Here is a 22,871-nt window from a genome sequence, read left to right as displayed (position 1 = left end):
ATATTTACGATACTATCCACTGGATATCTTTAGGATATAGATTATATCTATATCATATAGATAATTAGACTCTGATGCCCCAGAAAGTTTTAGTTGTGCTGCCTACAAGAACAGACTTAGTACCACCATGTAACTGTAAAAATTGCTCTAAGAACTTATGCAGATGTAAAATACAGTAGGAAAAATTAAAGAATACCCATGAACGAACATATAAAACACGCTGTATTTTTCTGTCACCGTGTCACACAAAAAATTGGTCAGCGCAAGTACATGTAATAATTATTGTTACATGTACTTGCACTGGACAATTTTCTTTGTGACACGGTGACAGGAAAATACAGCGCGTTTTTTATGTTCGTTCATGGGTATTCTTTTCCGACTGTAGATGAGATTCCCTGTATATCTCGATTCAGATGCATGAAACAAAAAGTTTGTAAAAATAGTATTAATAAATAATATCAACTTACTTTTTAGTTCTATTTCTGAAATATTAGTTTTTAATGTTATTTTTTCTCAATTAATACAAAAAATATGAAAGGTGATACGAGGTACAGTATGATGATTTAATTATAAGAATTATATGATAAAGTTTTATTAGGATCTTCAAAAATGAAAAATGAAGATAACGTATATATACATAGAAATTATAATTTGCATCGAGAAGTTAGCGCGTGAACCTTTACGCGGTTAGCCGATCTTGCACCTCAAAGCGCACTATTAAAATATCGATATATTGGCCAAAAATAAACTTACAAACATTTTCTTAAGCTCAAAATGTTCCTTTTGAGTTTCTATTATTATTGTTAATTAAAGTTTAAATGTTTATAGCTTAAATTTGCTTGAAACCCTTATTAGCAAATTAATGTACAATTTTTTAAAGAAAATTATTACTTCAAATGGGTATAACTTTAAAACATATGCAGACCAAGTAATTTAACAAACTTTGTTTGGAAGCCCTTTAATGAAGCTTTAAAATGAGACCTTCTAAGGCTCATTTGCATGCGTAGAAGCCGAGTTACGATCGATAAAGCTTTGAAAAATGCTTACTTTGCAATTTTCCATTTGCATTGTGCACTAATTTTACAATATTTTGAGTTCTAATTGTTAGATTTAAGTTTAGTAAACGTTTTTTCTTCGTTTTTTATTAACGAATAAATTTTATTTGAAACATTGTTTTTTATCCCTTTAAGTTTATGAGCCAGAGTCTTATAAACAATTTATAAACAATTAAATTGTTTATAACAATTTTTTGACCACTCGGATCGAAATTCACCCTCGAAATTCGTAATCAGCAGCCAAAAATCCATAAGAAACCGTTGAGTTTGTCCATCAGAATTAAAAAGGACACGGTGACCTCTATTTGGCGCATAGACTAATGTCTATAAAGTTTGAAAACGCTCGATTATCTATTTTATCTATATGTCTTTTATGTAGTTTGGGTTTATCGATTTTGTGTATTTTGGTTGGTGTTTAATAGGAAACCCCCCCCCCCTCCTCCCTCAAAGCAAATGTCTCTGCTAAGCGCCATCAGAAAACTGAGGAACAACAACACAAGACATCTCACGTTTTCACGCATGCAAAATAGAGTGTGTCTAAAACATTAGATATGCCGGAGAATAGATAGAATATGTCTAAATAACATTAAATATGCCAACGAGCCTTGCGCGGCTTGCAGCACTTGTTATGGTTGTTCCTCACTATCCTCAGTTTGGCGCTTCATTAGTAGTGGCGATCTAGACAACTTTCGTTGGGGGACGGATGGGGGGGATGGGACTCAAAAACTCAAACTACATAAAAGACGTAGGTAATAACTTACGTGCAATAACTTCCCTTAATTTTCCTAACTGTCAAGTTAATTGGGTTTAATTTGTCTGCTTGTAGTTTAAGTTTCATGTCAGCTAATATATTTTTTTTTCTTCTGGAGCGTGTTACAACGATAATGCCCCTATTACCCACCCCGTTGATCTGCCACTGTTCAGTAGTTTTCTAATGATAAGGCGGTACTGCAGCTATATTGGTATCGGATAAATACGAAGCATTCATAAAAACATAATAATTCTTATATGTCGCTCTAGCAGCACATTTGCTGTCGCACTTCTTCAGTTTTCTGAAGACTTTTCGGAGGTTATCTGAAGAGTAAAATACGACGCATCTATTTTTGACTACGAATTTATATGCCACACGCATTATATTCATGAAGAAAATGAGTCTCTCTTATTTCAATAATAAAAATATTTTAGTTCACTTGACCGTGAATTAGTGCACCACTTGACCGTAAACCAAGCACCTAAATCCAATAACTTCTGAAGGCTGCTGTATAGCTTCAGAATAATAGTTTTTCAGACGCAAGTCCCATGGACTTTGTTAATCTACGCACTGAGAACTATCAGTGACCAAACTTTCGTTAAATTTGACCGGGCCCATTTTTCCGAGTGTTGCGGGCTCCTTTAACTCGCAATGATATGAAGGCAGTCTCAAAACGCTTTTGTTTTGGCTTTTAACCATTTCGTCAACCACATGTACTAATCATATCTAATGTTTCTTATTTTCCTTGGCAATGAGTAATAGTTGCACATTAAGAAGCGAATCTTCAAAAGGAGTAATTCTCGAATTCGGCCAATCTATAATTTCAGACTTTTTGAAGCTGTCGTGTGAACTCGATCTATTTTTCCTGAATATTAAAATGCACCATGATTTTATGAATTATTATTATGCAAAACAATAACCGCATTTTCCTTCAAAGTAGGTAAAGTGGTTTGAAACCAGAACCTGTTTTACTTCAAATCAGGCCCGAGGCAGCTCCGTGAAGTTAGCCCGAAAAAGTCGGGAAAAAAAATGCGATTGATGCCATTCGTTTGTCCATTGATTGTCCACGTTTGTCCACCATTTTATTTCGTTAGTCCACCCATCAATTCTTTTTTATAAACAAAAATTTTTTTTCGGGCTAACTTCACAAATCCACAAATTTTCGAAAATTTAAAAAAACTCTTGCTATATTGTTTGTCCATCGTTTGTCCATGTTTGTCCACCACATAATTTTTTTTGTCCACCCTCTGAAACAACCCCCTGTTAATTGTAATTATTTTTTTATTTCTTAATTCGGGCTAACTTCACGTTCTCTTAAATGGGCATTTAAACGTTAATTCAGGTGCAGAATCACAACTAAGCGTTTGTCCACCCCTTTGCAGCATTTGTCCAAACCCTTAAAGTGCGAAACAACCCCCCTGTTAATTGTAATTATTTTTTTATTTCTTAATTCGGGCTAACTTCACGTCCGTTTAAACGTGTATTTTAAAGTTAAATCGGGTGAAGAATCACAACTACCCGTTTGTCCACCCCTTCGCAGCGTTTGTCCAGCCCCTTAAAGTGCGAAACAACCCCCCTGTTAATTGTAATTATTTCTTTATTTCTTAATTCGGGCTAGCTTCACGTTCCCTTAAATGGGCATTTAAACGTTAATTCGGGTGCAGAATCAGAACTACCCGTTTGTCAACCCCTTCGCAGCGTTTGTCCAACCCCTTAAAGTGCGAAACAACCACCATGTTAATTGCAATTATTTTTTTATTTCTTAATTCGGGCTAGCTTCACGTTCCCTTAAATGGGAATGTAAACGTTAATTCGGGTGCAGAATCACAACTACCCGTTTTTCCACCCCTTCGCAGCGTTTGTCCAACCCCTTAAAGTGCGAAACAACCCCCTCGTTAATTGTAATTATTTTTTTATTTCTTTATTCGGGCTAACTTCACGTTCCCTTAAATGGGCATTTAAACGTTAATTCGGGTGCAGAATCACAACTACCCGTAGGTCCACCCCTTCGCAGCGTTTGTCCAACCCCTTAAAGTGCGAAACAACCCCCCTGTTAATTGTAATTATTTTTTTATTTCTTAATTCGGGCTAACTTCACGTCCGTTTAAACGCGTATTTTAAAGTTAATTCGGGTGAAGAATCACAACTACCCGTTTGTCCACCCCTTCGCAGCGTTTGTCCAGCCCCTTAAAGTGCGAAACAACCCCCTAGTTAATTGTAATTATTTTTTTATTTCTTTATTCGGGCTAACTTCACGTTCTCTTAAATGGGCATTTAAACGTTAATTCGGGTGCAGAATCACAACTGCCCGTTTGTCCACCCTTTCGCAGCGGTTGTCCAACCACTTAAAGTGCGAAACAACCCCCTCGTTAATTGTAATTATTTTTGTATTTCTTTATTCGGGCTAGCTTCACGTTCCCTTAAATGGGCATTTAAACGTTAATTCGGATGCAGAATCACAACTACCCGTTTGTCCACCCCTTCGCAGCGTTTGTCCAACCCCTTAAAGTGCGAAACAACCCCCCTGTTAATTGCAATTATTTTTTTATTTCTTAATTCGGGCTAGCTTCACGTTCCCTTAAATGGGCATTTAAACGTTAATTCTTGTGCAGAATCACAACTACCCGTTTGTCCACACCTTCGCAGCGTTTGTCCAACCCCTTAAAGTGCGAAACAACCCCCTCGTTAATTGTAATTTTTTTTTATTTCTTTATTCGGGCTAACTTCACGCTCTCTTAAATGGGCATTTAAACGTTAATTCAGGTGCAGAATCACAACTACCCGTTTGTCCACCCCTTCGCAGCAAAAAAAATGCGATTGATGCCATTCGTCTGTCCATTGATTGTCCACGTTTGTCCACCATTTTATTTCGTTAGTCCACCCATCAATTTTTTTTTATTAACAAAAATTTTTTTTCGGGCTAACTTCACAAATCCACAAATTTTCGAATATTTAAAAAAACTCTTGCTATATTGTTTGTCCATCGTTTGTTCATGTTTGTCCACCACATAATTTTTTTTGTCCACCCTCTGAAACAACCCCCTGTTAATTGTAATTATTTTTTTATTTCTTAATTCGGGCTAAATTCACGTTCTCTTAAATGGGCATTTAAACGTTAATTCGGGTGCAGAATCACAACTACCCGTTTGTCCACCAATTCGCAGCGTTTGTCCAACCCCTTAAAGTGCGAAAGAACCCCCCTGTTAATTGTAATTATTTTTTTATTTCTTAATTCTGGCTAGCTTTACGTTCCCTTAAATGGGCATTTAAACGTTAATTCGGGTGCAGAACCACAACTACCCGTTTGTCCACCCCTTCGCAGCGTTTGTCCAACCCCTTAAAGTGCGAAACAACCCCCCTGTTAATTGTAATTATTTTTTTATTTCTTAATTCGGGCTAGCTTTTAAATGCCCATTTAAGGGAACGTGAAGCTAGCCCGAATTAAGAAATAAAAAAATAATTACAATTAACAGGGGGATTGTTTCGCACTTTAAGGGGTTGGACAAACGATGCGAAGGGGTGGACAAACGGGTAGTTGTGATTCTGCACCCGAATTAACGTTTAAATTCCCATTTAAGGGAACGTGAAGCTAGCCCGAATAAAGAAATAAAAAAATAATTACAATTAACGAGGGGGTTGTTTCGCACTTTAACGGACAGGACAAACGCTGCAAAGGGGTGGACAAACGCTTAGTTGTGATTCTGCACCCGAATTAACGTTTAAATGCCCATTTAAGAGAACGTGAAGTTAGCCAGAATTAAGAAATAAAAAAATAATTACAATTAACAGGGGGTTGTTTCAGAGGGTGGACAAAAATAATTATGTGGTGGACAAACATGGACAAACGATGGACAAACAATATAGCAAGAGTTTTTTTAAATTTTCGAAAATTTGTGAATTTGTGAATTTGTGAAGTTAGCCCGAAAAAAAATTTTTGTTTATAAAAAAGAATTGATGGGTGGACTAACGAAATAAAATGGTGGACAAACGTGGACAATCAATGGACAAACGAATGGCATCAATCGCATTTTTTTTCCCGACTTTTTCGGGCTAAGTTCACGGACCTGCCCGAGGCACTACACAATTTTCGGGCACCTTAATATAATTTTCCGTCGACCGTCCATTTATGATCAATTTTAACACCCTCAAAGTCATTGATTAATGACCCCTATTAATGAATGATTTTCTATTAATGAAGGATTTCATTATAGGCAACACAACATACATTGGTTGCATAAATTAATTAAACGCTCTGTGATTGGCAGTGACCTGTGGTGTAGGCAACCAAACATATACCTATTTATATTCTAACTAAAAAATTTAAAATCAAGTAGCCGCTGTTAGTACTATCTGTCATTGTATGTCATTATTTACTTTATTGTTTAAAATTCTGTGTATTTGAAAAATCAAAAGATGGATATATCTTTATTTCTGAAAAGTACGGTCGACGGAAAAGTTTTGTAACGAACTCGTGAAATAAAATGGCGATTAACAACCTCGAACATTAATATCTCAATTGTTAATCGCCCTTATTAATACACTTGTTGGTTAAATAACTATTAATAATAATAATAACTTTTTTGAATGTATCAATTATTTAATAAAAATATAGTTGCACATGGTACAGTTGATTATGAATATAACTCTTATTGTTTTCATTTATCACTTTTTGCTGTTCGTAAAATGAAAGAATTTTGAAAATTTATTTTGTTATCGTAATAAAAAAAAATCGTGATCTTTCCGTGCCTCATTAAAATGCGGACCCGAGGCAGGGGCCTCACGAGCCTAGTGGTAGGCCCTGTTTAAAACTAAGAAAATGACGATCATTTCCAGGTGATAGTCCTCACTTTTTTTATTCAAACGTCCAATGCCACCTTAGACCAGTAAGGATCTGTGAAAAAACGTCTATTTTTGGATGTGAAAGGTGGCATTCGAATTTTTGCAGATAAAGTTAGGTGACACCTTCAGTAATAATAATTGACTTATTCTCCTTCTCAAATATGCCCGGAACATTAATAAAAAAATTAAAATATTTAAAAATTTCGAAAAACGTCGATTCTTTTGTGCTTTCTTTGCTTATAACTTTAAAACGATTCGTTTTGGAACAAAGTCGTACAAAAATAAAATAAAGATAATTGAATTTTGTATGATATACGACTGGTCAAAAATGTCTTAACGTATTAAATTTTCTGCAATATAGCAATAAATACAAAATAAGGGGGCAAAATACGCCTGTTGTTATTCAATGTTTTTAACCACTTTGGTGGCACTTAGAACCTTAGTAATTTGCTTAGCAGATTATTTGTAACATACCCGTGTATCAAATTTAAATTTAAAATCGACCTAATATATTTTGCATAATAAATTTGCAATCTAAATGTTTTTTAAAAAGTTCAAATTTTTAAAATCTTTCTGAACAAAAAGTAGACTATTTAGAAGTTGTCTAATTTTTTTACATATAAAGAGGTGCTCTACCTAATTAATACACTTTACAGAATTAAAATCGGATTATTTAAGGGGCCTCAGCAATGTTTTAAACTTATAAAAAAATTTTGGCTTATAAACAAATAGCTTTGTTTAATAATAAAAAAATTTATTTTTAGCAATGCAAATAATTAAAACCGGTATAATTTGACTGTATAAGAAATACAAAAAAATGTTTTATTTTGCGAAAACTCGATGTTATGCAATTCCTCAAGTCCTTTGTTTATAACAATCTTATCGACATCCAGATCAACTGTTACCCAAAAAAATCGTGTTCTCGGGTCAAAAAATACATAAAAATCTTGGGTAAGTCCATCTAAATAAAGGAGCACGTACATCCCCTCCTGGCCACAGGACTAATTTGTTTATAAGCCAAAAAATTGTTTATAACTTTAAAACATTGCTGAGGCTGCTTAACCAATCCGATGTTAGTTCTGTGCATTGGATAGGTGGAGTGCTTCTTTATATGTAAAAAAATTGACAAATATGTTTATAAATATGTGACTTTATATGTTCTAGCTTTTGTTGTGATAGATTTTTAAAAATTTTAATTTTTTAAAAAAAGTTTAGATTGCAAAATTATTATTCAAAATCTAGTAAGTCAATTTTAATGAAATTTGGTGTACGGTTTTAGCACATTACAAAAATTTTCTAAGCGAATTAGGAAGGTTCCAAGTGCAACCTAAGTGATGGAAAATCATTGAATAAGGACAGGCTTGTTTTACCCCCTTATTTTATATTTATTGCTATTTTGCAGCAAGGTTGATAAATTAAGACATTTTTAACCAATCGCATCTGATAGAAAATTTAATTATCTTTGTTTTATTCCCATACGACTCTCTTCCAAAATGAATCTTTTTAAAGTTATAAGCAAAAAAATGTAGAAAAAAAAACGAAATTTTTTGAAATTTTTAAATATTTTATTTTTTTATTAATGTTCCGGGCATATTTGAGAAGAAGCATAAATCAATTATTATTAACGAAGTTATCGCCTAACTTTATCCGCAAAAATCTGAATGCCACCTCTCACATCCACCTAAAAACAGATCCTTACTGGTCTACCTTCAAAAACACGTTTACCTGTAACTGAAATTAAAAATAACTTATTCTAACTGAATTAGTGATTATGGTTTTCTATTCCCGTTTTGAAAAAGACTAATTCGAAATATTTCAATTGTGTCATACTAGATACCATGTATTTACGGACTTTTGATAAGTTTTTCTTTGTTTTGCTCTCTTTGTGTTTGTCAAGACTTGCAGTGTTCAAAAGACTCAACGGTCGATATAACCGATGGTAGTTAACAAAAAAAATCAAACAATTACTAAAAATGGAATATCATTCGATAGGGACAATTATTTTTTTGATGGTGGGAAAATAATAGGATGTGTTTGTACCAATATTTGAGGAAATGAAGCATTTTGACTAGTAGTCCGTTCTTTAACGGTAAAATATTGCAAAACCTCTAAATTTTAAAGAATGGCTTGGATTGACATGAAATTTGGCATACACATAGCTAACAAGCCAAAGAAAATGATATTGTGCCGATATGGGTTTTCACCCCCTCTTGGGGGTGAAAAAATATTCGTCCAAAGAAAGTCAGGAAATGGATAAACTGGCTAATTTTAAGTAACTTTTCTTCGATAGAGGTTTTTCACTAAGTCAATACTTTTCGAGTTATTTGACAGTGAATATGTTCATTTTTTCAACAAAATAACCACGCTTTTAGACGGTTTTTCGTAAATAACTCAAATAGTAAGTATTTTGTCGAAAAAATATTTTTAGCAAAATATAGCCTGTAAAAAATTTAAATGGTGTATATATCACGTCTCTGCACCTAGTAGAAGCAGAGTTATAGCTAATGAAAAATAGTTTCATATTCGTCAAATTCCAAATGGAATACTTTAACTTGAAATAACCAAAAATGAAGCACATTTTGCGGAAAATTCATTACAACTTATTTAAAGTGTTTAAAAAAAGCTTCATTTTTGTTTAATACAAAAAATTTCTAACATCAAAATTAAACAAGTTACGCTCAAAATAAAGTTAGTCCCTTTTGGTTTTGGTAAAAAAATCGAGAAAATCACACCCTAATTAGTATCTTAAATGAACTTAATCGTTACGACTTCACAAGTTTATTGACTCGTGTATATATTGTTTATATGATGTGCAAGTTTCATCGGTTCAAAGTCCTTATTATTGAAAGGGGTGTAGTTAAAAGGGGTTGAACGAGTCACTGATCACGAATGTATGCAAATTTAGAAACACCAAATCTTAATAAATGTTTGTCTAACGGAAAAACAAAAAAATACATGATATTCAGAAAAGCAAATCTGACTTTTTTTGTTTTTCGAGATTTTTGGTATCCCTAACAATTTTTAAGTTATTTTGAAAAAAAGCATATTTTTCAAAATTTAAATTTTTAAAAATTTTATTTTGAAACCAAATTGTTTTAAAAATAAGCACTTTGACTCGATCAAACTTACAGATCATATAAACACAACATAAGTAAAATAATTTGTGGAGCGGTAACGATTAATTTCATTTAAGTTGCTAATTAGGGGGTGGTCTTCCCGATTTTTTTTGCAAAAACAAAAGGGACCAACTTTGTTTTGAGCGTAACTTGCTTAAATTTAATGCTAGAAACTTTTTGTAAAAACAGAAATAAAGCTTTTTTTAAACACTTTAAAAAGTTCAAATTGGTTTTCCCCAAAAAGTGCTTAACTTTTTGGATATTTCACGTCGAAAGATTCTATTTGAAATTTGGTGAATATGAACCTATTTTTCATTGGCTATAACTCTGGTTCTACGAGATCCAGAGACCTAACGCGTACACCATTTTTTTTTTACTTTTTTATGTGCTATATTTTTGCTAAGAACGTTTTTTTCGACAAAATACTTACTTTTTGAGTTATTTGCGAAAAACCGTCCAAAAATGTGGTTATTTTGTTGAAAAATGAACATATTCACTCGCAAATAACTCGAAAAGTGTTGACTTGGCGAAAAAGCTCTATAGAACAAAAGTTACTTAAAATTAGTCAGTTTACCCATTTCCGGACTTATTTTGGACATATATTTTTTCACCCTCAAGAGGGGGTGAAGGTCACCCCCAGGGAAAAAGCACACATCGGCACAATATCACTTTTGTTCTTTGACATGTAAGCTATACGTATGCCAAATTTCATGTCAAACCAAGCGGTTCTTTAAAATTTAGAGCAAAAACCGTGAAAGAATGGACTATAGCAATTTTTTCGTCCAGGATGGATTTACTTGAAATTTTCACAGAAGGTAGAGAATAGTCCAAGGATGTTTTTACATTTTCTTCGTAAAACTAATATTATTCGAGTTATTCGCGCTTGAAAATAACAGTTTTTCGACGAAAAAAATCGACTTTTTTAGAGGGTTTTTTGAGAATACCTCGAAAAATATGCATTTAATCAAAAAAACTGTAGACATCAAAATTGTATCTTTTAGTAGCACAAATCAAATTATTTTTATATAATATCTTTAAGACTAATGCAAACCGAGATACACTTCATCTAATTTACTTACCGTTGCACGTCATTATCATTGACAGAGATCGAAGTTGACATAGTTGCCAAAAAGAATAAAAAAATCCTGAATCCATTTTAAATCAAATAGATCACATAATTATTGTAAACATGGATTATACAACAAAACAAATTAATTTTCAATGTAAATAAATAAAAAATTTAGAAATAGAAAACAAGAATTAAGTTATAATCTTACGTTAAAGTAAATAATAAAAATATTTAATAAAACAAATACTTACAGTAATAAAGAATATAAACAAATATGAAGTGTCATCACCGCAACTGTCAAATAAATGTTACCAATTTATTATAAAATGTCACCTTCGTTCGATTACAGCTACAGTGTGTTCCGAACAAAAATGTCTTCATAAAAACGCTTTATAATCCATTTATACAAATTAAATGAAACATATTATTGTATATTTCTTTAAGTTAACATTGATAGAGATCTTTAAATATTATTTCTACGCGTATATAATAAAATATGTCTAGTGGCTGTAATTCCCGTGTACTCTGGCAAATGATTCTAAAAAGGAACAGACCTACCGCCTAAATATTTCGTGTTGGTATCATGTGACCTCACGGACTATGACGCGGATGACGTGCAACATTAAGTAAATTAGATTAAGTATACGTCATGTTAAAATTAGCTTTTTTCGTCAAATGCATAATTTGCAATATTCAAAGCCAAATAACGGGAAAACTTTGCATTTTTCGAGAAAAACTTAAATAATATTTTTGAAGTGTAATATTAGACCTTTCAAAAAATAATAATAAAAAGTTTCTAGCATGAAAATTGAGCGACTTATGATCAAAAAAATGTCGGTACATACCTGCTTTTCTCTACGAAAAAATCAGTGAAAACAACCCCCTAACTATCCTCCTAATTAAAAATTGGTAATTCCTTTTATATTTGCATTATCAATAAAACCAAGAAGTATGACCTATCTAAATGGCCTATTTTAAAAAAAAATAGGAGTTTAAAAAAAATTGATTTTTGCAATTTTGTATTTTTCATTGTTTACTTCAAAATATTTCCGAAAATACTGGAAATACGAAAAAAATGATGGAGTACTAAATTGTACCTTTTTAATAGCTAAAATTTCCGTGTACATAGATTTATTACAATCAAAAATTAGCGAGATATGGCTGTTTGAAACCTCTATTTACGAGCAAACATCCCCATATTCGAGCCCTTTAAACCCACCCCAATTAAAAACTAACGGATCTTACGGAATTTAGTTTACACAGTCGTATAGCTCTTCAAAACCCCTACAAAATCGTTTTTGAAAAAACTTTTTAGCGCCAAAAATAAAGGACCTATGTTTATAAAAAGAATTTTTTTTTCGAGAAATTCGAATAGTCCACTTATGGATCATTTTCAAAGTATGTATAATACCACAGAACCGGTTCGTATACTGGAAGATGACTAAAAAACTATTTGTATTTGTATCTGTACCACAAACCATACATACTCATAGACGTTTCACGACCATGTTAATCTTTCGGATCGAGTTAACGCCATCTCTTGATTGGAATGGGAACTAAATTGACAAATTTTAGTTACGTGGGAATTTTAAATTATAAATTTTTATGGATTTTTGATGAAATTTCGCAGGAAATTTAAACAACAGAAAGACAATTCAATGCTTTATTCAATATTTTAGTGAAAACTTCAAATATTGCAATTTGTTTTCAAAATGCTAAACATTACTGCCATGTGTCAAATGAAACCACTGATGTGTAATATTGAGTTGAATGAAAATTTTTGAAAGAATCTTGTAGGATGATTGTTTAGATAAATATTACCTTCTAATCTTTTACAAAGTTCCAAAAATATATAGGCCCGAAATGTTGATGACACATTTGTCTATTGGAATAAACTGTTTCAGGATCTATTATATTGTTTTTTTAAATGTGGAGAAACACAACACGGGATGATCAATGTAAACTAAACATTCTACTCATAAAAACGGGGAGGAGGTTAACACAATTGATTAAAATTGTGAGTAAATTCAATTAAAAACGTAACACCACTATAATAAAATAATTAAGCCACAAACTGTAAAATAAAAAGTAAATAACAATAAATTAATTTAATTGTCAACTGTCAGTTGTTAAATATGACAAGAGAATTGACTGACAGCGACATCTCTGGATTGGAATGGTAACTAATTTGCTGTCTTGACCTTGACAATTTACGTGAAACGTCTATGAGTATATAATGGTTTGTGATTTGTACATATTTGTAAATTCGTATTTTTGTGTAAATAAATGTTTTTGTAATTCTTTAATTCCACTTTTTTTCTGTATAGACATATTAAATTATCTACTTCTAAAAATTTAATGTTATTAAGGGTGGTTTTTTAAGGAAAAAACAGCTTTAAAACATGCATCTTTTTACGAAAAAATAAAATCTTTGATCTTTAATAACTCAAAAAGTATTGATTTTTATTAATAACTTTATATAACAAATTTTGCTTATAATTTGTCTCTCTGTCCTATCGATTTATGGTATTATTTAAAAAATAATAATTTTCACCCCTGAGAAGGGGTGGCATCCACCACGGTGGTAAAAGCGCAAGTTGGCATCATGTCACCTTTGTACCTTGAGCTATCCTGTAACTACTCACCAATTTTCATGAAAATCGATGAGGTTCAACGAAATCGGAGGTAAAAACCTTCAGTGAGTGCACCAAGTGGATTGAAAGATATTTTCCCTAATTTTAACATTGTTTTGCACATTTATTTGTGCATCCCAGTTGCCAACGTGTCCGCTGAAACGTTATTTTCGAAAATGTCAAGAATTAAAAAGAATTTTAAATCAAGTATGACGCAAGAACGTGTTAACACTTTGTCGATTTTGTTAAGAAAATTTTTTTTTAAAAGTCTTTTTGAAAATAATTCTCTGATGTGATCGAACTGGAGTGACGATTTTTTCTGTTATAGGTATATAAACATCGTAGTTTAAATCCATTTTTAGTGTATTCTTATTTAAATAAAAATTTCTGCAATCTTTTTTGCATAAATGATAGGTACATGTTTGAAAGGCGGCTACTAGAGAATTGCCTTGGGCGTCAATTGACCTAAACGCGGCCCTGTCTATTCCCATTCCGTTCCGCGGAACCTTAAGTTCGTTTTACGCTTTACGGCTACTAACTGCTAGCGTAAATTTGTCGCCCGTGGAGCCATAGCGAACGGGCGAGAAATTGACGCTAGCAGTAGCAGTAAAAGGAACTTAAGGTTCCGCGGAACGGAATAGGAATAGCCGAACTGTACCGACTATAGGACTTGTGCGTAGTCGGTTCAGTTCGGCTATTCCCATTCCGTTCCGCGGAACCTTAAGTTCATTTTACTGCTACTGCTAGCGTCAATTTCTGGCCCGTGGAGCCGTAGCCTAAGGAATGTGTTGCTGCAAAAACTACTACATAAATCATTGGCATATCTGATGTTCTTTAAATGCACTCCGTTAACCAATACGCCTTCCTGTAGTTCTCTCAGCGCTTGCTCGAATATTATGTTCAGAGTATAATATTAAATAATATCGGGGGTCGAGGACAGAATGCATTCTTATCTCACTCCTCTATCTATGGAGACTGCTTCTGTAAATTGGTCATCCACTTTAGCGTTAGCAGTTTGGTTATAATATAAGTTATATAATATGATTCTAAAGTCTCTATTATCTAAACCCGCTACTTTCAAGATGGATTAATGTAGATACATTATTTAATAATTTAATATACGGTCAGGTAGGTAATAACCTAGGCACTACTTTAATTAAAATCATTAACAAAATAATACTAATATTAGCTGTTGTATAGGTGAAATTAAATTTTCAAGTATGTACCTACTTCCAAAAATTCTAATATTATTTTCTTGGTGGTTTTCATTCTAAAAATACAAAAAGGGTAAAAAGTATACTTGAGTTGATTTTTAAATTGTGTAGACATCTCTATTGAGAAATGTAAAGGAAGATTTCTACTTTCCTTTGACTCATAGATGTCGCTATGAGTAATACATGTAAATTGTGTTTAAATTTAATGAAATATATCTTATGGAAAATATTATACCTTTAAAAGTTAGGATTGGAATGTAATAAAGTGTTAAAAATATAGAAAGTATTGTTAATCAAAATTCAGCTTCAGACATATGATAAATAATTATTTATTTTATATGTGAAACATATTAAACATAGGTACATAACTTCGGACCTAATATGAGAAATAATTATTTATTTTAAAATAAATTAGTATCAGTACCTCTACCTCTACATATTTTTAATCACAAAAACTCCACAATATTATTCTTAAAAAAATAATTTTCATGTCATTACTGAGCTGCAAAATTAACGTAGATACCACCAAATACTGTGGACTATTTGTCCATATATAATAGTCAATAGTATTTGGTACCACCTTAACAGTGGATGGGGCATTTTTGATGTCCCGAAACGTGTTGTTCGCTTTGAGTGATTTTTGTAGTATGCTATAAGCCTTATTCTATTAACAATATCGATGTAGTAATATTGTTACCGGACCAACCCCATATAGCACACAACGTCCGATGAACGTCCATATAACGTACATTTAAAGTCCAAACGTCCATGGACCAAAACTGGACGTACTATGTACGTCCATTACGCGACGTCCATTGGACGTTTGATTTCAACGTACATTGGACATCCATTTGTGGTCCATGGAGATTTTACACAAAACGCGATTATTATTATGAGTAATTATATTTATATAGCTTCTTGTTTTAATCAAAGCAATATTATTAGTAGAATACAAGAAGCTTCTAATAAATGTAGTCACATATTTTTTCATCATCGAATTAAAACACTGAACCACTAAAATTATTTTAATTAAACCTATATAATATTAGATGATGATAAAACGATGGTAAACTTTTTCAGAATAACGGAGCTACATCGCGCATCGGTAATTATGGAACCTACAATAATTAGACACTACCAATTTAAATCTTAAATGTGCATTTTGTAACTGTTAAATTTCGCGCCAAACTAAATGAGCATCTTCTTGACAACGTTGTCGCTCTTCACGCTATCGGTCGTAAAAGGTGTATTAGGCAGGTACTTTTAGGGGATTATCGCTGTTAATTGTTGTGGAATACTGAAGGAGGATTTATTTATGATAATTCACAGAATGGCAAACACGCTTGCAATATACAACCGTACTGACTCTAAGTTCTAAGAAATAATAATGTTTGGAAAGAACAGAACAGAAATAAACCTCTTGAATGTGCATGCTTGATAGGGCGTCATTATCTGAATTTTGTCTTTATTAAGCTATTACATACAATATAATAATCCTGTGATATCTTTGTGTTTGCTGTTTATCGTGCAAGTGCAGTCGTGCATTAATGAAGTTCCTATAATAAAGAGAAATAAAAAAGGTATTTTGTGTAATAGGTACTTTATAAGTTTAGTATTATAGGAACTATTTCCTATACCTAAAGGCTTTTTGCTATGTACCTATGTATTCAAAAAATTATGGACACTAGATTGCTTTCTGAAAAGTGCCCTACAAAAATTACTATAAGACGTACATTGAATGTACATCAGATGTACATTGAATTTACATAAGGTGTACACTGAAAGCTCCAATACAACGTACAATGTACGTTTGTAGCGGACGTTCTATGGACGTCCAATTTTGTGAACTCTGGACGTTCGTTGGACGTCCATCGGATGTCCATTGTACCTTAGCGGGACGTCCATTGGACGTTTCAATGTACACAGATGTACGTCCATTGGATGTCCATAAAACGTACTTGTGCTATCTGGGACTAGATCCAGACATAGAAATAAAACGTAGAATAGCAATGATTAAAACTACACCGAGAGAAAAAAATTCTTGACATAAAGAAACTTTATTAATATTTAAGAAAGATCGACTTGGCATATTGCCTAAGAAATATATCTTTGTATGTAAGATATAATTTTCTAAAATATTTCAAATAAATTCTACTATAGCCAAAGAAATATATCTTAAACATGATTGAACTATCACTTTCTGGCAAACTTCAAACCCATTTATCAGAAAGAAATTACACTTGATGTTAATTAATTTTATTAGTCATAAAAATATATTTTCTACACATTAGAAAACTATTCTTTCTGAGCAATAATATTTCTTAGTAAGGAATATTATTATTTTACTATTAATAATTTATTTATTTAATGTTAAGAAATATATTTCGCAGAGATAAACGTATGTTTAGAGTTAAGTTAATATTTCTTGAAAATAAAGTGATATTACATACGGCGAAATAAATCATTGTGTTAAGGTAAAATCATTATTTATTAATAAAACAAGATATAAAACGTTATTATTACATACAAATATTTTCTCCACTCTTAAACCACTGGCTTCTACACAATAATAAAAGGATGGAGAGGCAAATCCAACTTCCTCAAATTTTCCTTCTTTTGTTAATAGCACTTTGTATATCAGCAATTCACTAAAACAAAATCGTTATGTAGAAAGAGTAAACTTACTTTTAAAATTTTTTTTATAAAGATATAGATATTTATTTTGACAAATTTAGGAAATACAAAAAAAAACAAATACACGGCCCCACATAAGAACTATTAATACTAATAATAATCAATCATATTTAGTTCAAACATGGCATTATTTAACCTACACATCTTTGTTTATTTTTTTTCTTTTTGTTAATGAAATATTAATTATTTATCTGTATAATATTAAGTCACACAATAAACATTGCTTAGCTAAAACAAGAGGGAAAATACAACCAATGTGAAACATTGAAGCAGACATAATAATATGTAATTTTCTTAATTTTTATAATCTAAAAGAGACAGCAAACCTAATCATTAAGAAATTTTATTACGGGAAAATATTATTAGTTTACATCTAAGTCATTTAATACATATTAACTAATTCACGGTTTTCGGCAATAACATTTCTTAACCATAAACATATATTTCTTTTAGACTAACTGATTTCTTTATCTCAAATAAAACAGAAAAAATCCTCAGCGTTGCACCCGCCATGTTTGATATAGCGTTGTATTGTATATTTTTATAGAAGACGATACATTCAAGAAACCTATTATAGTTGATACATAAGTATACACATTTTTAAAAAGGTACTTACATGTATGAAGTTCTACCATTTCTGGAAGGCCCCGCAGTTGGTTAATAACTCCTTTCTTAACATTGTTCTGAAGCTATATATTATATCATTCTGTCCCAGCTTTAAATTGTGGCATATTTCCCAGTTAGAATAATAAGCTCCTTTATTTCAGAGTCGTCCATCATTATACCTAAAAAGATACTATTATGTTTCTTTTTTAACCATTCGGATACGCAACAATATTATTATTACGTCTTAAATTACTCAATTTACTTTTATTTAATGCGTATATATGTACGTACCTTCAAAATATTCGTTAATTTTTAAAGTACACCAATAAATCCAACATCCATCTATATGAACATGAACATATCACGCCATCTTGACAAACACTGACGACTAAATCATAAATAGTTAATCTGCGCAATTCTTTTGTGGAAGAAAATCTCTTTGCAAATAACATTTTGGCATTAATGACAAAGTTTTTATTTTATAACCACAGTTACTACAGAGGGTATTTCTGAAGGATTATTTCTTGCGGTTTAAAATATTTATTTGATTGCAAGAAAATTTCTTGTTCACAAATATAAATATGGATTAACTTAACATTATATTTCTTATACTGCAAAATATTTGTAGTTTTCAATTTAAGAAATAAAAACTTTAGGATAAGAAAATTAAATGTAACCATTAATGCATTTCTTAGTATTGAAGAAATTATCTGTAAGAAACTATTGAGTTGTGTTTAAAAAACTCGTTTCTTTGTATGTGAACCGGTATGTTTAAGTTAATAGGATATGTTAACTTTTAAGAAATATTGCTCAAAGAAATCGGTGTTTTAGGAGAAAAGAAATTGTTCTCTCGGTGTACTTTTATGAAAATGAAGTCATTTCTTTGCAATAATCATCTCAGTTTAGAACTAAGACAAAGAATGGTTAAGTGCTATGTTTTATCCGTACTTTTGTATAGTGCAGAAGTGTGGACGCTAAACGTATCGATCATGAACAGAATTGAAGCATTGAAAATGTGGATTCATAGATGGATGCTGAACATACCTTGGACTTGGACAGCAAGAAAAAATAAAGAAGAACTGCTAAGGAGGGTCAACAAAGATAGAGAACTGCTAAAGACTGGTAAACATCGAAAAATATCTGGAACATATAGTGAGGGCAAGTCGATATAAAATATTACAACTAATCCTTAAAGGCAAAATAGAGGGCCGTAGAGGTGTAGGAAGAAAACAAGTTTCTTGGTTAAAGACCATTCCTGAATGGACTCAGATATCAAATGCAGGACAATTATTCCATATTTCAGAAGATCGAGAAGCCTTCGCAATGGTGATCGCCAACGTCGGATACTTCTGATATGTCACGTGAAGAAGAAGAATATTGTTGCTGGACAGGTAAATGTCACTGTATACCGGGTTTAACAATCAGAAAAGGGAAAAGGGAAGAAATAGAAGAATATAAGTATGGAATCAATATAAATTTACTGAAAAATTCTTCCACCATTTCAAATTGGTTTTTTCATCTGTAAGTCTGGTTTTCCACTAATCGAGGACGCTTAAATTCAAAAATGAGCTTTCTCAAATTTTCATATTATATCAAAAATGAATAACCATTCTCAATTTCGTTGCAACACGAAACTACAGCCGAATCATATTCTAGTCTAATCAGAGAGTGCTGCAAGCTCCTCTACCGGTTTCGAAACTTATTAGTCTCTCATCAGGAGGCACATATGCTGGCTCTCTCTGGACTCTGACCCAACCATAAAAAACCCCGGCGTGCAGTTTCGAATAGAAACGAACGAAATGGCATGGATGCCCTAGCGGCAACTGCTAGCAAAAGACTTGTTTTCAATCTAATAGCACATAAAACAACATCAAAAATGTTACTCTACATCCACCCAGATTGAAAACAATGGTAACCTTCTCTGGTTACACCTCCGAGGCTTCTGAAATTTGCAAGCCATAACGGATGCTGAGACTAAAGACGATGAGGGAATTTTACAATTTATAATTCACGTCCCATCTGCTCAGCGCGGTAAAGTTCCAACGAGTCCTGGTTGGGTCAGAGAGAGCAGCATATATGTCTCCTGATGAGAAACTAATAAGTTTCGAAACCGGTAGAGTAGAGGTGCTTGCAGCACTCTCTGATTAGACTAGAATATGATTCGGCTGTAGTTTCGTGTTGCAACGAAATTAAGAATGGTTATTCATTTTTGATTTACATGTTTACTCTGATTGGAGTATGAAGGGAACCATTCTCGTTGGATCTTTACCGCGCTGAGTAGATGGGACGTGAATTATAAATTGTAAAATTCCCTCATCTTCTTTAGTCTCAGCATCCGTTATGGCTTGCAAATTGTAGAAGCCTCGGAGGTGTAACCAGAGGAGGTTCCCATTATTTTCAATTTGGTGGGATGTAGAATAACATTTTTGATGTTGTTTCATGTGCTATTAGATTGAAAACTTAGTCTTTTGCTAGCAGTTGCCGCTAGGGCATCCATTCTATTTCGTTCGTTGCTATTCGTAGCTGCACGCCGGGGTTTATCCTGGTTGGGTCCCAGGGCCGCGTTTAGGTCAATTGACGCCCTAGGCAAATCTCTAGTAGCCGCCCTTCAAACATGTACCATTTATGCGAAAAAAAAAAATTGCCAGCAGAATTTTTTATTTAAATAAGAATACATAAAAATTGTCATTCCAGTTCAATTACATCAGATTTCTTTCTTGATTTTTCTTTGGAAAAATCATCTGTAATGTCATAATTTATCGCCTTTGTTACGTCACTTTCTATGGAAAAAATCGACAAATTGTTAAGACGTTCTTGCGTCATACTTGATCGAAAATTGTTTTCATGACTATTTTCAATTCTCGACATTTTCGAAAATGACCTTTAAGCGGACACTTTGGTTGGCAACTGGGAGTCACAAATAAATACGCAAAGCAATATCAAAATTAGGGAAAATATCTTTCAATCCACTCTTCTTTAAATATTTAGATATGTCAATTACTGGTAATTGATGATTTTATTGTGGTATCCAAATGACCCTTTAAGTGAATGCATTCATGTATGAATGATGTAGGTACCTATTAGTGCAGTCAGTGAGGGTATTTGGCCCCGAATTCCATCCTACTGTATCAATTTACTTGATATTTTTACTGTAAGTAGGGAATAGCTCAAGAAACAAAGTCTACCCTATACCCTATGGCGCTTTTTAACTTAGAGGTGGTTCCCACCCGTTCTCGGGGGTGGAATTTTTTTTATCAAACTAACACCGGAAGTGGCTAGAGAACCTAATTCTAAGCAGAAACTGTTTTTATAAATTTTTTTGAAAACTCAATACTTTTTGAGTTATTCGTGGTTAAAAATTTGCCATTTTAATTGAAAAATTACATTTTTCGGAGACTGTTTTTTGGGAATACCATAAAAAGTGTGCATCTAACGAAAAAACTACATAAAACATTTTTGTTGTTTATGAAAAATCAAAGAGATTAATTTTTTTTTAAATCCTCTAGTTTTAATAAAATGGTAGATAGATGGTAGGTGAAAAATGATTTTTTTTGTGCATGCTCATATCGGTGTATTCAACTTAAAATAACAGGGAAATGGTCGATTTTAGGGATATAACGCTATGAATACCTTTTGTAGTGCTTGAAAATACCTTTAAACCGAGAACTGTGAAATTTCGTAAACCGAGAATTTGTTCATTCAAACTAAGCGAGATATGGTGCAAAAAAAATTATGACCAATGTATTTTAAGGAAAAATGAGAAGTATATTTAACCCCTCATCCACCAGAATTTAAATGCATGGTTTTCCTTCTACAATATCTTTTACTATAGTGTTATTTCTGTATTCAAAAAGTTGGACGGGTTTAAAATGAATGGTTTTTGAAAAGAATAAGATCAAATTATAGAGTGTATTTTTAAATTTTCTTAAAAAGATTCCTTTTTCTCCATTTAATTCGAAAGTGATAAGAGATACGTAAAAAAAATACCTTACAAAAATGTAGGGTTTCTTTTAGATAACAATTTTATTTTTCTTTCATTACTGTATCTCAATATCATTTTCGAGTTACATGGAGAAAAAGGAAGATTTTTAAGAAAATTTAAAAATGCTCTCTATAATTTGATCTTGTTTTTTTTTCAAAACCATATATTTTAAACCCGTCCAACTTGTTGAACATAGAAATAACACTATAATATAAGGTATTGGAGAAGCAAACCGATGCATTTAAATCTGGTGGATGAGGGGTTTAAATATACATACTTCGCATCTTAAAATAAATTAGTCATTATTTTTGTTGCACCATATCTTGCTTAGTTTGAATGTAATCTAAATTTAACAGTGCGGTCGTTTTAAAGGTCTTTTCAGGCAGTACTTACAAAAGATATTGATAGCATTATACACTGAGAGAACAATTTCTTTTCTCCTAAAACACCGATTTCTTTGAGCAATATTTCTTAAAAGTTAACATATCCTATTAACTTAAACATACCGGTTCACATATAAAGAAACGAGTTTTTTAAACACAACTCAATAATTTCTTACAGATAATTTCTTCAATACTAAGAAATGTTTACATTTAATTTTCTTATCCTAAAGTTTTTATTTCTTAAATTGAAAACTACAAATATTTTGCAGTATAAGAAATATAATGTTAAGTTAATCCATATTTATATTTGTGAGCAAGAAATTTTTTTGCAATCAAATAAATATTTTAAACGACAAGAAATAATTCTTCAGAAATATCCTCTGTAGTAACTGTGGTTATAAAATAAAAACTTTGTCATTAATGCCGAAATGTTACTTGCAAAGAGATTTTCTTCCACAAAAGAATTTCGCAGATTAACTATTTATGATTTAGTCGTCAGTCCGTCAGTGTTTGTGGTCAGTGTTTGTCA

General features: G+C 32.1%; 1 protein-coding gene and 1 long non-coding RNA gene across 4 annotated transcripts in view; one reads left to right on the top strand and one right to left on the bottom strand.

The window, feature by feature from the left end:
* The window catches only part of LOC126889954 (G-protein coupled receptor Mth2-like), a 595,837-nt gene that overhangs the window by 62,768 nt on the left and 510,198 nt on the right, over window positions 1-22,871 (top strand). The window lies entirely within an intron of this gene.
* On the bottom strand, window positions 17,142-18,150 carry LOC126889963 (uncharacterized). Its single transcript, XR_007700239.1, has 2 exons — window positions 17,988-18,150; window positions 17,142-17,325 (listed from the first exon to the last, which is right to left on the bottom strand). It is a non-coding gene; the product is annotated as an uncharacterized LOC126889963 (long non-coding RNA).

The sequence above is a fragment of the Diabrotica virgifera genome, chromosome 8 (genome assembly GCF_917563875.1).
Source record: "Diabrotica virgifera virgifera chromosome 8, PGI_DIABVI_V3a".
NCBI classification, from domain to species: domain Eukaryota; kingdom Metazoa; phylum Arthropoda; class Insecta; order Coleoptera; family Chrysomelidae; genus Diabrotica; species Diabrotica virgifera.
This window is presented reverse-complemented; position numbering and strand designations above follow the sequence as displayed.